This window comes from Phodopus roborovskii, unplaced genomic scaffold (assembly GCF_943737965.1).
Source record: "Phodopus roborovskii unplaced genomic scaffold, PHOROB, whole genome shotgun sequence".
NCBI classification, from domain to species: domain Eukaryota; kingdom Metazoa; phylum Chordata; class Mammalia; order Rodentia; family Cricetidae; genus Phodopus; species Phodopus roborovskii.
Window position 1 is genome coordinate 46,979,856 of NW_026126511.1, and position 15,343 is coordinate 46,995,198.

Below are 15,343 nucleotides of genomic sequence, written 5' to 3' on the forward strand. Positions count from 1 at the left end.
TGAGTTTCCAAGGCATGAACTTCTGGGTATCTGCTGAAACCCTTGCTGTGAGCAAGAAATAAAGGCAAGGATTACTTTATTGGAAAAAAAAAAAAAAAAGCAAGACTTAACTATGTGCTGTCTGCAAGTAATCCTCTTTACATACAACTGTTTAAGTAGCTCAAGTAAACAAAGAGAAAGGGCTAATGTTAATCGCTGGTGTGATTCTATCCCTATCAGAGGATAGAAAGTATTACAGCAGAAAGAGGTCAATTCAGCAGGAGTCACTGATAGCATCTTTAGAGACAAGCAGCCAGAGCTGCAGACCCAGAAGAGCTTGTTCATTAGTTGCCAGGGCAACCTGTAAGGAAGGCACAGTGGTCTGATGCTCTCAGCAAAGACACTATTGCTTAGACCTTCTCTAAAGCCTAGAAGCCTGGGGGTGGGGTGGGAAGAAGAAGGGTGTTTACTTGTTCTGGGTAATGCAGGGAAATTGTCCCTAACAAGTGATTAGGGGTGTGCCTAGGGTAGTAAGCCACCTGCCTTTGGATCAACTGGGCCCCAAACATCTTTGATTCAACCTGATATGTATATCACTGTGATCTTTTAAACTATAAACACAGATAAGACCCTAAGATTACTAATGAAGTTGACCTCATACTATCTTTTTAGTCTTTCCCATAGCTGTACCAGAACCTCTCTTCTTGCAAGGTAGAAAGGGTCCAAGCACGAGCTTAAAAGCCCTTTCTTAAAACCCTCCAGCAGACTCCCTCAAAGCATATTGATCTGTGGGGCATGGTAGTAGCCTAGGCCTTTAATCCCAACACTCAGAAGGCAAAGATAGGCAGATCTCTGTGAGTTTGAGGCCAGCCAGGACTATATAATGAGACCTGATCTCAAAAAACAAAACAAAACCCTTATTGGAATTGAGCCAATCAAAACCGACCTGAGTCACATAGTGGTGAGTTGTCACCCAGGTACATTTCAACCTCTGCTTTTCCTACAAAAGAGGTGAAATCACACCACTGGACAGTTAAGTATGGACTCTGGACAACTGTCACCACTTGCAAACTTAGAGATTTCACACAAAAATTTACATTCCTATCTCTGCCTTTTGCATTAAAAATTTGTAATTGTAGTGTAATATACATAATGGAAAAATGCATTAATGATTCTTGAGGGTCCAGCTGGGCAGTGTTTAGTATTTTTCGTTGCTGTGCAAGCACTGTGCAGAGTCCATTACCTGTAAAGCTTTTCCTCTACACATTAACCAAGTCCCTCATTCCCTGGGGGGGGGCTCCCTGGAAACCACCACTGTACTTTTGTCTCTATGTACTTGACCACTACAGATACCTTTTGCAAGTAGGCGGATGCACACTGTGTTTGCCTATTTGTGACTGGCCCTTTTTCAGCTAGCATGAACCATCTCACACACAGAGATGGTGATAACAAAGCAGGGCACCAGGAAGAGCAGCCCCAAGGTTTATCCCTACTGTGGTCCATTTCATAATCCCCCTTTTTAAATATAAAGTCTCTTGCATGTATGAACCACACTCTGTTTATCCTCTTGTCCATCACTGGAAACTGTGTTTTTGTTCCCTGCTTCCTGGCTGCTCCTATTAATGCTACTGTGAAAATGAATGCACAGAGACGTCTCCCAGACACTGTTTTGCACTCCTTTGAGGACATGCCCTGGAGTGGAATTGCTAGCTCATATACATTGCCTCTTATATTTCCGAGTGGCCACCATGCTGTCATGGTGTCTCTCCCCAGCAATAGAAACCCTAGAGACAATGACCTCCAATAAATTTGACCTTGAGCTGAGGTGCTGTATAGACAGACAGCATGCCTGGTGCAAAGTGCACATTTTGTGGGTTCAGAACCAAGGTTGCAGTGAAGTCATGGGATGGAAAACCGTCAAGTGCCACTAGAAACATGCCTGATTCCTTGCATGTGGAAGCTGAGGTTCTTGGTCACTGGTTATTACTACCAAATTTTTTCATGACCCCATAGTTCATTAAATAGCATTACGTAGAGTCATAACCCACAGCTTAAGAAGCTGAGAACCACACCACCTCAGCCATCCCCATGGTTTCAAATACCACACCAAAGTTTATCACCTGCTGGACTTTTTCCATAACATCCAGTCCCAGCATGTTAGGGCAGGGGTGGAGATGATAGAATCGGAAAAAAAGGCAACTAAGAAAGATACCAGGAAGACGTAGGGCTCTTGTAGGACCCACTACTTAAAAGGGGAGACAGGGATGCGGGAGAAGCATGAGTGAGGGTAAGCAGAGGACGTAGGAGCTATTTAGTGGGAACACCACCACCTGCTTCCAGCTGGGGGTGCTTAGCCTACACCAGCTGCTCTGTGTTGAAGGCCACAGAGACTGCTTAGAGACTTCAGAGGACATCTGTGGGTGAGAAGCTACCTCTGTGACAGCCTTGAAGGACACTAATCAGAATACCAAAGGAGAAGCTCTGCTCTGAAAAGAGGAAGGGCATCCCGAAATCTCAAGAGAGGCGAGGACACAGCTAAAAAAGCACAGAGAAGCAAAGAGGTGCAGAGAAAAACCGTCCCAGGTCCCCAGCATGGGAGCCACCTAAGCTGGCAGCATCGGTGACCAGAGGTTGGCAATCCCAGCGACAGAACCATCCCACAGTCTCACAGCTTTCAATACATGGGGGATTTGTCTGGAGGATGACACTCAGGACAGGCTAGCATTAGACAGGGAATCCGTTTGGCCACACTCCCTATTTCTGAGAGCAAAGCCAGTGCCATTTTGAAAGGAGTCTTTTGTTGAAGACCAAGCAACTCTGCACATGTGAAAATAAGAAACAGTCACAAGCCGTGGAGCCTGGGGCCACCCGTCTCTGAGTGACCAGTGACTGTGTGAAACAGTTGTGAATGGGGAAGAGGGGGAGAGTCTGACATGGACTGAGAGGACTGAGAAGTCCAGGTGGCAGGTGACCGCCAGCTGTGAAGGGCATGGTGGCTAGTGGCTCTGTAGTGAGATGCTGGTTACCTGAAGACAGTGATGGAGACAGACAGTTGTGTTATGGTCAGTGAGTAGCTCAGACTCCAAAGTTGCCTGGTGGTTTGCACTGGTCCACAGAACACCTGGGTTCTGCTCCTTTTTGCTCCTGTGAGTTTGTTGCAGATCCTGTTCAGGAAGTGCTGACCCTGGACTCCCAGTGCAAGTCTTGGTGCTGTGTGCTTCCTCCACTCTCCAGCCAGCTGCAGGAGACTTCCTGGATTGTCTGTCAGCCACCTCAGGGAAATACAAACTGGGGACTCTGGAACAAATGGGAACTTGCCAAATCCACAAAACTCAGCATGTCCGGGAACAGCTTCTCATATGTATCTATGCAAACATATAACTCTCACCTCAAAAAGAAGAAGAGTTAGTTCCTTTTGGAGCCAAATACCAGTGACCACAGCCCAGGAACACAGATACGGATTGGTCCAAATTTACCATAGAAACAGTTTTGTGCAATTTTTTGTACTAGCAGAAAAACAAAACAACAATAGTCATAAGTCGTAGCACTTTTCAAATATGTTGGTGGGAGCATCAGGTAGAGGGGTTAAAACACTGCTTGGAACTCTCAGCTGTCAGCCTCATGTGCTAGCTCATAACACGCTTGGCCTTTTGTGTGGTGGGAGCTAATGTTTCTTTGAGTGCATGCATCCTAACCCCTCCACAGTCCCTGAAGTTCTACCAGCCAAGCAACCTTGAAGGAAGCAGGCTCGATGTACAGTGTGGTTCTCTCTGTGAACTTTTCTTCATGTATGCCTACAAGGGAAGCCGCTATCCTGAAGGGACAGGCAGACCCTTGACAAGAGGCTTTGGTGGGAGCTAGGCTCAGCACACCCTGAATAGCAAAAAGCACAAGAAACTCCAGCTTGAACCAGCCTTAGCCTCCTCCTCACAGGCACCAATCTCAAAAGACTCAAAAGGAAGACACTCGAATGTGCTGTCATTTTTTAAAAAAAAAAAATATTTCTTTTCCTCACTTTTTCCTCTTTACTTAGTAGCCTTTTAGTGTCTCTTTTTTAGCGTTTGTTTTTAGTTTACCTTCTTGTGTTGACCTAATTTAGTTTGCATAGTTTTTATCATTGTGAGCCCACTTACCCCTTGTTCTTTTCATCCCCTTGATCCCTGCTTCCCTTCCACCATTGTGTGCCCTCTTCCTTCCTTATTCTTGCCTTTTTTTTTTACTCTTACCTTAATTTTAATTAATTAATTAGCTTATTTTGTTTTTCAAGACAGGGTTTGTCTTGTAGTCCTGGCTGTGTAGCCCTGGCTGCCCTGGAACTCACTCCAGTCCAGGCTGGCCTTGAACTCGGAGATCTGCCTGCCTTTGCCTTCTGAGTGCTGGGATTAAAAGTGTGCAAAACCACACTTGAATTAATTTTTAACTTCATCTTTTACTCTAAATATTTTGCCTTTTTATTTTCTAAGGTTATTGGTGATACAGCAGTTGGCATCAATCAGTTACTATCATATCTCTATACCTCAGTTGGGTTGACATTGTTGCTTTTGCAGTATTGTTTTTTTTTTTTTTTTTCCTCTTTAAGTGTCTAAGTGGCCATGTAGTTTGAGTCCTCAATGGAAGATTGCTTATTGAATGGAAAACAAAAAACAAAAATACTCCAAACCCCAAACTGAGGTCCATTCAAATTAATGCACAAATAGCAACACAGAAACATAACAAGCATGTAAGTCAGTGCAATAAACTCTGCCAAAAGATCATAGCTCCTTAGTAACTGTGTCTAAAGATACTGAGATGACTTTAAAATGTGAAAAGGATTTAAAGTCTAATTATAAGAGACTGAAAAGGTGGCTCAGTGGTTAAGAGTGATACTGTTCTTGCAGGACCTGAGTTCAGTTCCCAGTACCCACAAGAGATAGCTCAGACCTATTATAACTCCAGCTCCAGGGGTCCTGATACTCCTCCATAAGCACATACTCACTCGCACAAACCCACACACAGACACATACAGATACATACAACTTTTTAAAAACTTAAAGCTTAAAAGTCTAATTATAAAACAATCAGTATTTTCAAAGAAGATGCAAACAAAAAAGAGAATGAAGTAAACTTGCCAGTTCAGGGCTTAGATAACAAAGTCAACAACCCTAACAAAAACAAAACACTTGAAACATGTTGGAAGTTTGAAAAAGTTCAATAAATCAACCTTGAAACAAACTGGGAATCATCAATATATGAGATCAAGTTTAAAGAAAAAGTTATCAGGGATTGAATTCACAATCAAGGACATATTATAATCAACTATCAGTAAGGAAAGAAGAGCAAGCAGGATCCCACATTCGAGAACTCTGGGACATGACCAAATGTACAGCTCCATCAGGATTGGAGAAGGAGTCGTAAACTGTTTACACCAAAGTCTAGGGAAACAGATAGGCATCCAAGCAAAAGAGGCATTTAGGATCCCAAATAAACACAACTAGAAAGGAAGCCCTCCCTGACACACTGTTGGTAAGATGCAGGCACTAAAGATCAAGAAACAATATCAGAAGCTGCTAGAGAAGATTAAAAAGGCAAGTTCATCAGAACATCTAACCTCTTAGCAGAAATGCTAAAAGCCAGAAAAGTATGGAATGCTATACGTCAAGCCCTAAAAGTAAATAGCTGTCTATGAAGATCGTTATATGCAGAAAAGCGATCTTAAAAAATTGATGGAGAAAAGAAAATCTCCCAAGCTAAGCATAAAGTGGAGCAGTTTGTGACCACTGAGCCAACATTTCAGAAGATACTTGACAGAAGAAGACACCAGAGGAAGAAGAAAGAATTGTAAACACAGGCACTCAGGAAGGAGTAAGCTTCATGAGAGGAGCAAATGAGAATAAGGAAAGAATCAACCACATCCAATTACACAAGCCGGTAAATCCCCGAAGTGAATAGCGGAGGAAGAAAAGAAGAAACAATATTTGAACCAACTAGAAAAACTGTCAATAAATTTGTAGGAATAAGAAAACCCCTCTTCATAATAGCCATAATATAAATGGTCTTAACTCTTCAATCAAAGGACATGGACTAGCCGAGTGGACTAAAACCAAGATCCAATTGTTTTCTGTCTGCAAGAAACATACCTGACTGTCAGAAACAAAAACAGAATAGAAAACTATACACCAATTGAGTAGAAGCCAAATCCAAGCAGGAGTGGGTATATCCATATTTTACATAATTCATTTCAAGTTAAAATTAGACAAGCGAAGGTTACTTCATATTAATAAAGAGAATAATTCATCAAGAAAAAAATAAACATAGGTGTACTTAATTTCATCAAGTAAACACTACTCAATATAAAATAACAGGTCCAAATGCAATAATAGTGGATGGTTTCAATTCCCAACTCTTTTATCAGTTGATAGATCATCCAAACACAAGATCAACAAAGGAACTTTGGAGCTGCTCTGCTCTATAGATCAAGTGGCCTTCACAAACATCTCTGGAATATTTCCTGCAACACATTCCTCTCAGTATTCCATGGAGTTTCCTTTCACATAGATCACATTTTATGTCATAAAACCAGTTAACAAGTAAAAAATGAAATAAAGTCTGGCATATTGTCAGATCATAGTGGAATATAAAGAAAATCAATAGAAGAACTACAGGAACTATGTAGGGACATTAAGCATGAACAATATATTCTTGGTGTGCCTCATTGAAGGAATCATAGAGAAAGTTAAACACCTAGAATCAAATGAAGCCAAACAATTTGACAGAAATTTTTGATGCAGTAAAGGCAGTTCCAAGGTGGGAATTTATAGCTCTGAGAGTGTGAATTTAAAAGAAAATCTGAAAGGATTTCAGGGAGATGGAGTCTAGGGAGATGGCTCAGAAGCTAAGAGCACATACTACTCTTGCAGAGGATCCAAATTCAGTTCCCATCACCCATGTCAGGTGGCTCGCAACCACCTGTAACTCTGGCTCTAGGGGAACCCTCCTTCTCTGGCTTCCTGTAAAGCCTGTTCTCATGTACACATAACTAAACATAATAAAAATAATTCTTAAAAATGATAAAGGATACAAATAAATAATGCTGTGCTTTCAAGTCTTAGATTAAAAAAAAACAAGCTAAACTCCAAAATTAGTGAGTAGATGGAAAGAATGATAAAGATAGGCAGAAAGGGCCTTCCAACCTCTTTTCACAATGAAAGTCTTGCACAAATAATTGAAGGAACATACTTCAGCTCCATATGATAGAGCTATAATCAAATTGTAGCAAATGGGAAAAAATAAAAGATAACCTCCACCATCAGGAACGAAACAAGGTATCTTCTCTCCCCATGGCCTATTAACTGGCTGCTTGAATTGCTAATTTAGAGCAGTAAGGCAAGAGAAAGAAATACAGATGATGCAGTGGGGAGGCAAGGACTTGTGGGTCTGAGAGTCTGAAGCCAGCTCAGTCTACACAGTGAGTTCCAGGACAGCCAGGGTTACACAGAGACCCTGTCTCAAAAACAAAACAAAGCAAAACAAACAAAAACCTATGAATAAGCTTAACCTAGGAAGTGAAAGTCTCTACAATTAAAAACTTTACAACACCAAAAGAAACTTTGAGGAGGGCATTCATGATGCAAAGACTTCTCAAGCTCATGAACAGGCAGGAGTAACTTTGTGAAAATGGCTATATTACCATATGTACAGATTAACTGCAATTCCCATCATCATAAAATGTCTGGGTGGGGATTGTTACCTCAAGCATGGAAACACACACACACACACACACACACACACACACACACACACACACACACACGGCAGAGTTTTATTCAGCCACAAAAAACAAAATTATGCCATTTTCTGGAAGGTAAATGGAACCAGACATCATTATGATAAGAAAAATAAGCCAGACTCAGAAATATACCCAATGTTTTCTTTTATATGAAGACTCTAGATTTTAAAAATGGATTTTGGCCTGGTGACGCTAGCCTGTTATTCTTCTTACTTGGCCAAACAAAGTAGTGAGACTGTCTAGGGCAGCAGTTCTCAATCCATGTGTTGCGACCTTTTGTGGGGATTGAACAACCCTTTCACGGGGATCTCCTCAGATCATCAGGGAACACAGGTGTTTATATTACAATTCCCGACAGCAGCAAAATTGCAGTTATAAGTAGCAAAAATAATTTTATGGTTGCGGGTCACCACAACATGAGGAACTGTATTAAGGGGTCGCAGCATTAGGAAGGTTGAGGGTGGATATCGGCACGCCCCACTGGCTAAAGAGGAAAGTACCTGATTTGCATGTATGAAAATGTTATAATGAAACATGTATTTTTTTTAGAAGTGAAAAAAAAAACTGCTCATAGAGATTTGGAGGAAAGAATACGCCAGGCAACAATACAGACAGCCCATGTGCACAGAACCTGAGTTAACAGAGGGACAGAGTGCAGGAAATATGGCTGTAGTTCACGCATATGCCCACTGAGGGGCAGCACACACAAACATCAGGTAGATCTTCCTCTCCACCACGAGACTGTCACCCGCTCCTTCCCAAATGAAAGAATTCAGAAAACCACCCCTGCTGACACCCTCAGTTTCTTTGCCCTGTGGTCGTTTACCCCGGGCATTGCTCCCACATGTTCTCTACTCCTCCACTGTGCCCTCCACTTGTCTCTCCAAGCTCTAGCTGAAGAATCCCGAGCCTGGCGGCTACCTCTGATACCTCAATGCCGTCAGCATCACCTCCACACTGGCAAGTGAGGGCGGGTATTCTTTGACAAATGGGTTGAGTTCAGGGCGATAGGGTCCGGCAGATGGTAGGGTCTATGGTGGTGTTGCAGTTGAAGGTGGGTGACTCTTGCAATTAGGGTACATCTTAAGAAACATGAACTTTACAGCTTTAATGAAGTTTGTTGTTGTTGCTGCTGCTGTTGTTACTATTTTGTTTGGTTTTGTTTTTGAGACAGGGTTTCTCTGTGTAGCCCTGGCTGTCCTGGAACTCACTCTGTAGACCAGGCTGCCCTCAAACTCAGAGATCTGCATGCCTCTGTCTTCTGAGTGCTTAATTTGTTAATTTAATGAATTCTGTTTTCTCTCAAGAAGCCATCACCACCACTCTGGTAGCTCTTGATGTTCTCCATCTGCTAAATTTAGGGGGGGGCGTGAAGAAGTGTCATAGGGACTGGTAACGGGTAGTGGGGCGGCTTGACATCACAAAGTCTCAGGATTGCTATTGTCAGAGGCCGACTAGACCCCAAACCCGACAGGGCACAGGATAAAGATATCTGGGAGAGGGACTTCTGCTAAGTCCAGCTCACTTACTTCCACTCACGATCTTTCTAGGGCTAGAGCAGGGATGTTGCAAAGAGCCCTTGGTCTGCCTCAAGTCCCACTGCTTTGATGACCAGTAAAGGGTGGCTAGTCACCTCAGAGGGTAGTGACACTGTTGTAGGAAGAAGGCCTCAGAAGAAAGTTGTGGGCATCTCTCTTATTGTCTTCTTTTGTTGTTTTTGTTTGTTTGTAACATAATCTCTTGTTGCCTAGCCTCACCTTGAACCCACCATGTAGCCAAGAACAACCTAGAACTTCTTATTCTCCCAAGTGGCGAGATTAAACTTCCAGAGGGTTAGGTTTACAGATAGCTACCCCTACACTCAGTAGCAGGCCCTTTGGTTTTGGGGATGGAACCCAGGCTAAATGAACATTCTACTATCTGTGCTACATTCCCAGTCCCTTTTCTGAAATTTTTTTTTTTTTTTTTTTGGTTTGTCCAGACAGGGTTTCTCTGTGGCTTTGGAACCTGTCCTGGAACTAGCTGTAGACCAGGCTGGCCTCGAACTCACAGAGATCTGCCTGCCTGTGCCTCCCAAGTGCTGGGACTAAAGGCATGCGCCACCACCGCCTGGCTTTTTCTAATTATTTTTGAACTGTGCTCTGGTCCTGCAGGGTCTGGGCTCAGAGACCCAGTCCTCAGTGTTTCTAATCTTGTACCAGGGGTCCACTTAAATGGGTGGGGATTGGGCCACAGCTGCTGAGAACATTAGACAGGTCTAGTGACCAAAGGCTGCAAAGAGGGGTGAGTGGAAGGAGCCAGGGGTGGTAGGAGTTGGGGGGGGGGTTAACTAATCACAAGAGGCTGGGCACACCTGAGGACCCCCTGTGGGGTCTTAAGGCATTGTCTCAGGCCTCCCTGGTCTGCCCTGGTCAGCCGGGCAGCTCCGGGAATTGCAGGCGGCGTCTATTTCAGAGTTTATGGTAAGAGGCTGGAGCCTGCACACACAGACAGCACACCCCACCCTTTAAGGAAGTAGGGAGGAGAGCAGCAGGGGTGTGGTTAACGACCGAGAGGAGGAGGGGGAAAACAACCTGTCAGCCTCTTACTCAGCTTTTGCGGGCGGGCAGAGCCGCGCGTCCTACCTGCGGCGTCTGCACTCACCTGGCCCAGCCCGGAACCCTGGCCGGAGTCCGCGCCTCGCCCGTGGTGAGTCCTGCACGTCGCTACCCAGCGCCGGGGTCGGGTACCCGTCGATCGTTCGACTTAGGTGGAAAGCTGGAAGGGGGGCTACAGTTCCTTCGGGGAGCCTGGATTCGGCTGGGAATTCCTGGAAAGGGGGCAAAAGATCCAGAAAGTCGGAGCCGCTGAGCAGGTGCTTCACCCTGAGCTTGCCGCCCTGAGCTGGGGGAGAAGGGATCTATTTTTGGACTTGTTCTGAAGGGTGTTTTCCCGGTTTTGTCCCGTTATCTTATTCAGAAAGTGGAGAGTGGGGCCACGGTTTGAGGAAGGCTCAACGAAACTGCTCTCTTCTGAAGGTCGGATTTGGTAGCCCCAAACCCAACCCAGGGCTTCAGAACCCAACTTCAGCAGAGCACAGACCTCTCTGCTCAGGCACTTTGCACTATTATCCCCAGTGCCCTTCGGCAGGCACCCTTATGTGTCCACTATCCCCACCTCTGAGACTTTTTTCTGGGTTCTCCAAGAGGAACCATACCAAACGTGTGGGGGGGGGGCGCGCGTGCTTGCGCCAAAGTTCACACTGGCTGCAGTGGCTCATTTTGAAGCTGTTTTTCCCCATGCCACTCAAGGGTTAAGTTCTGGGCTGCTGTTCCTGCTGCCAGGCTGTGCGTGGGCAAAGCTTTGGGTGGGTGAACAGTGAGCATATGGGTGATGTTCTGAGGCCCACCAAGCCCTGCCACCTGCCCTCACCCTCAGCCATATGACACCAGCATCTTCCATCACCCCTAAACTGGAAGCAAGATTCAGCTGGGCTCTCTGAAGGAGCCAAGCTGGGACCTGGAGAGTGGGGGATGGCATTAGCCAGAAGGACTTGAAAGCAAGAGAGAGAAGAATCTTAAACAGATCTTGAGCCGGTCTGGAGCCTGCTGAGACGATGTGCATGGTAGGGAAAGGGTAGGGGTGCCAGGCAGCCCCTGTGTGCTCAGGTTGACAAAACAAGCTCTTGCCTTTCACAACTGCTATGGGTGGGGGGCGAGGAGTGCAAGAAGGATGCAGAGAAGAAAAAAAAAGTGACTCATGACACTAGGGAGGAAGGAAGGAGTCACGTTCACAAGAAAGACCTACCTAACTTTGGCAGGACAGTCTGCCTCCCTTCACTCACTCACTAGCTTCCTACCTGCTTCCAGGTGCAGCTGTTAGGTGAGGGGAGGCTTGGAAGAGCCTGCGGTGCCTCCAGTTGGCCAGGACAGAGCCAGGAGAGGCGGGGCTGCCGTGGGAAGAGTCAGAGATCCACCAATACAGTGCCAGAGGGTGGGCAGGGTTGGTCAGGGACAGATCCTGAATCCTTCCGGCAGAAGCAGCAGTGAGAACTGAAGATCAATAGGAAGTAACTAAGCAAGGGGAAGAAAGAAAGCCAAAGCCCGGGAAGTACAAACCCAAGGCTAAGGGCAGCAAGAGACAACGCGAAACTGAAAGCGGTCAAGTAGCAGAGTGTTGGGAGCCTAGAGTGAAGGGGTGGAGATGGGGGGTTGAGGGGGAACTGTAACCTTAAGTAGCTGATGCTCCACAAGGCCTGGGAAGGCGTGCTCACGCTGCCATGGCAACTCCTCTAGGAGCAAAGCTTGGAAGCTGGAGCTGCTTGAAAACTTCCCAGCGTGCCTCCACTCTGGGATGGAGGTGCCAGATTTAGCAAATGAATACAAGGGGCATTGGATTTGAATTTTAAATAAGCAGATTTTTGAAGATCTTGTTGTCAGTGTTAAGCACATTGCATGCAGTATTTGGGAGATACCTAACGCTCAGACATTACTCACAGTTTATCTGAAACTTAATTGGATGTCCTAATTGTCTGTCTGGGAAGTGGAGGTTGGTGCTCTACTGAGAAGTCTAGACTGAGAACTAACTCAGTGCCCTGAGAGAGCAGGCTCAGGACACATTTCTTTTGTGACAAATCCTGATAGACCCTAGTCCCAGGCTCCTCCCATGACTGGTCATGATATTATTCAGAAAAGAAAATCAGTTCCTTACTCCGTTTATTCATCTACATAGCTGAGGGTGTGTGTGTGTGTGTGTGTGTGTGTGTGTGTGTGTCTAGAAACTGTGAAAGCAGCTAGGCTACTTGGTGGGACCTTGGAAAGAAATTGGACCAGTGGTCCTAGAATCAGAACTGTGTAATGCTGTTGGAAAATCTGAGCCTCAGAGCCTTTGTCCAGGTTTTAGGGTAGGATCCTTGATAATATATGGAGATGCGCATCTGAGTGTTATGCAAAAAGTACTATGTATTAATTTTAAATAACACATTCACAGTTAGCAGAAGAGCACCCGCAAAGTGCCTGGGGCACATCTATTTCTGTTTGCAGGTATAGAATGCCTAGAGGTCTGGGGAGGGGGGCTACGTGGTAGGGTTGGTTCCTGCTTCTAGTGAAACAAGTTAGCTTCTGAACAGGGGTGGGAGTGAGACGAACTTATTTTCTCAGGGTTCCTTACCCATCCACTAGCCTGCTTCAAAAACAGAGAGGAGACAAACAGCTCTCTTTCTGGAAAGTGGCAAGTGGGAAGAGAGGAGTGGCTGGCTCAAATTCTAATTAAGTCAAGAGAAATATGAATGGATGAAAAGAGAATCTGCACAAAACACCCAGCCCAGTACCCAACACCCACAAATGCACCACAAAATTAATTCTTCATTATTCTTCATTTTACAATAAGTTCCTTATTAGAAAACTCCAGCTGGGGCTAGAAGAAGGAGGGGCCCCTATGAAATGCATCCTGATTTTAATGAGAACATTCTTAAGGATTAGAGACCTCCTAAAAGGAAAGTTGGGGGGAGATAAGAATTTGTTGAGAGAGAGAGAGAGAGAGAGAGAGAGGATGGGAAGTGTGTTTCTTGTGGAGTACTGGGTCATAAATGGTTCTTCTCTCCAGTAGTGAATTTCTCTGTCCCCCAGTCCAGCCCATTTTGTCCCCAGTCCCTTAGCATGCCATTTGAGATGGGGATAATTAGCGATATCCTGTCAATTCAAGTGATATGCATATTTACTTGGCCAAGGCTGTGGTAAGTCCTGCAGAAAAAAAGGCAAGTGTGTCCCTGGCTTGGCTTAGCATTCCCTGAATGTGGCTATTCAAGCCTTTCAGGTTTTCAAGGGAAATTAACATTCCAAACACAGAGAACATGGATGTGGGTATGGGATGCAGACCACACAGATCTATTAGAAGTCATTGTTCCCCCATAATTCTAACTAGGATGAATTACATTCATCCTATAGTTGGTATATCCAACTCAGAAATGTTCAGGAAACAAGCTCTTGTGTACAACATTCCAGTCTCACCATTTTTCAGGGATAGAAATCTCCCTTACTCATGGTTGCCTAGCCCTTCTCAGGGACCCTGGGGCAATCTCTAAGTCTGTTACTTAACTCTATGCGGAGCTGACAGTAGTTCCATGTAGCCAAACACTGCTAGAGAGGAGATGGGGAGGGACAGAGGCTCCCATGAGGTAGACCCTGATTAGTGGAGTCCTCTGTCTCTACTCATCTCAGACTACCTGGCCTCCCAGGGCAATGGGAACTTAAGGTAGTTAGCCAAGAGGCAGCGAGAACAGGCAGGCACACCGGGGATGGTTTGGGAGCCCAAGCAAGGTTAGAAAAAGACATCTGATAGTCATGTGATTCTCATATATTTCAAGCCAGTCTCGAGGCAAGGGAGAAAAAGCAGGGCCCTGTTAACACTAACCAGCAAATTCCATGCAAGCAGTTCAATGATCAGGAGCCCAGGCTTATAGTGACTCTAATTGGACCTTCTTTGTGATCTTGGGAAGGGCGTTCAGCTGTGACTTCCTTATCTGTAAGATGGGGGTTGTGGCAGGGTTTTTGAGAGTTCGGTAAGTTGATGTATATTAGCCAGGACACAGATAAAATAGTAGCTATCACCACAGCAGGAGAGGAGACCCCTACTTCCACTTTTGATTCCCATGCTGTGCTGGGTCACCCTGGGAGTGGCCAGAACACTGGCAGTCTGGTGGCAGAGCCAGGTCTTCAGAGCACTGGGACTATAGACATGCACCAAGAAGTATGGGCCATTGTTTCAATATTAGCATCATGGGGAGGGGGCGTGTGTTCATGTACAAACTTAATAACCTCTGCTATGCATAAAACATAACAGACACACATTAGATACTCAGAAGTGTGAACTCTCCCATATCTTGCTATTTATGGGCTGCATCTGATTCTAAGAGGAAGCACTGTTTTTTTTTTTTTTTTTTTTTTTTATTGTTTTGTTTGACTCTGTTGTACATATGTCTGTGGCCAGGGGGTGGGGGTAGGGGTGTTGTGCAAACACACATGTGCACAGCCTAGGCCAAAGGCCAGCCTCAGGCATCCTTCCTCTGAATGCCATCCATCTTGATTTCCCAGATGTGTCTGTCTTCGTTTCTTTTCCTATTGCTCTGATACAATACTGTGACAAAAGGAAGTTGAGGGAGAAAGTACAGTCAGTCATGGCAGGGTGGTCAAGGCAGCTGGAGCAGTCCCGTCCCCCCTTATATCCTCCATCCACAGTGCGCGTGCTGTCCCATCTCAATTAATGCAACCATTGAAGACACTCCTCCACAGGTAATCCCAGAGTCCAGATTCTGTCAAACTGGCTACCACAGGGTCTCTCACCATTAACTTGCTGATTCCGTGTGGTCAGTGGCTGGCTAGCAAGCCCCAGGGCTATGCCTGCTGAAGCCTCCCCAGGCCAAGTACTTTTTCAGCTGAGCCATCTCTCCTGCCTGTTTTTAAGTTTTTTGGGATAGCTATGTAGTCCAGCTTGGCTTCAAATGCTGCCCTCCCTCCCTCAACCTTCCAAGTGTTGAGATTTCAGGAATGTACTGCCTGCCCAGGAATTTATTTCTTCTTTTTTTCTGGTGCTGGGGAGGGAACTCTGGCTCTCACTAATGGC

General features: G+C 45.2%; 1 protein-coding gene across 2 annotated transcripts in view; it reads left to right on the forward strand.

The window, feature by feature from the left end:
• The first annotated feature begins 10,327 nt into the window (after positions 1-10,327).
• The window catches only part of Ptk2b (protein tyrosine kinase 2 beta), a 115,926-nt gene continuing 110,910 nt past the window's right edge, over positions 10,328-15,343 (forward strand). For both annotated transcript variants that reach the window (XM_051195482.1, XM_051195484.1), the window contains exon 1: positions 10,328-10,432. The gene's annotated coding sequence lies outside the window, so the exon portion shown is untranslated. The remainder of the gene's footprint in view (positions 10,433-15,343) is intronic.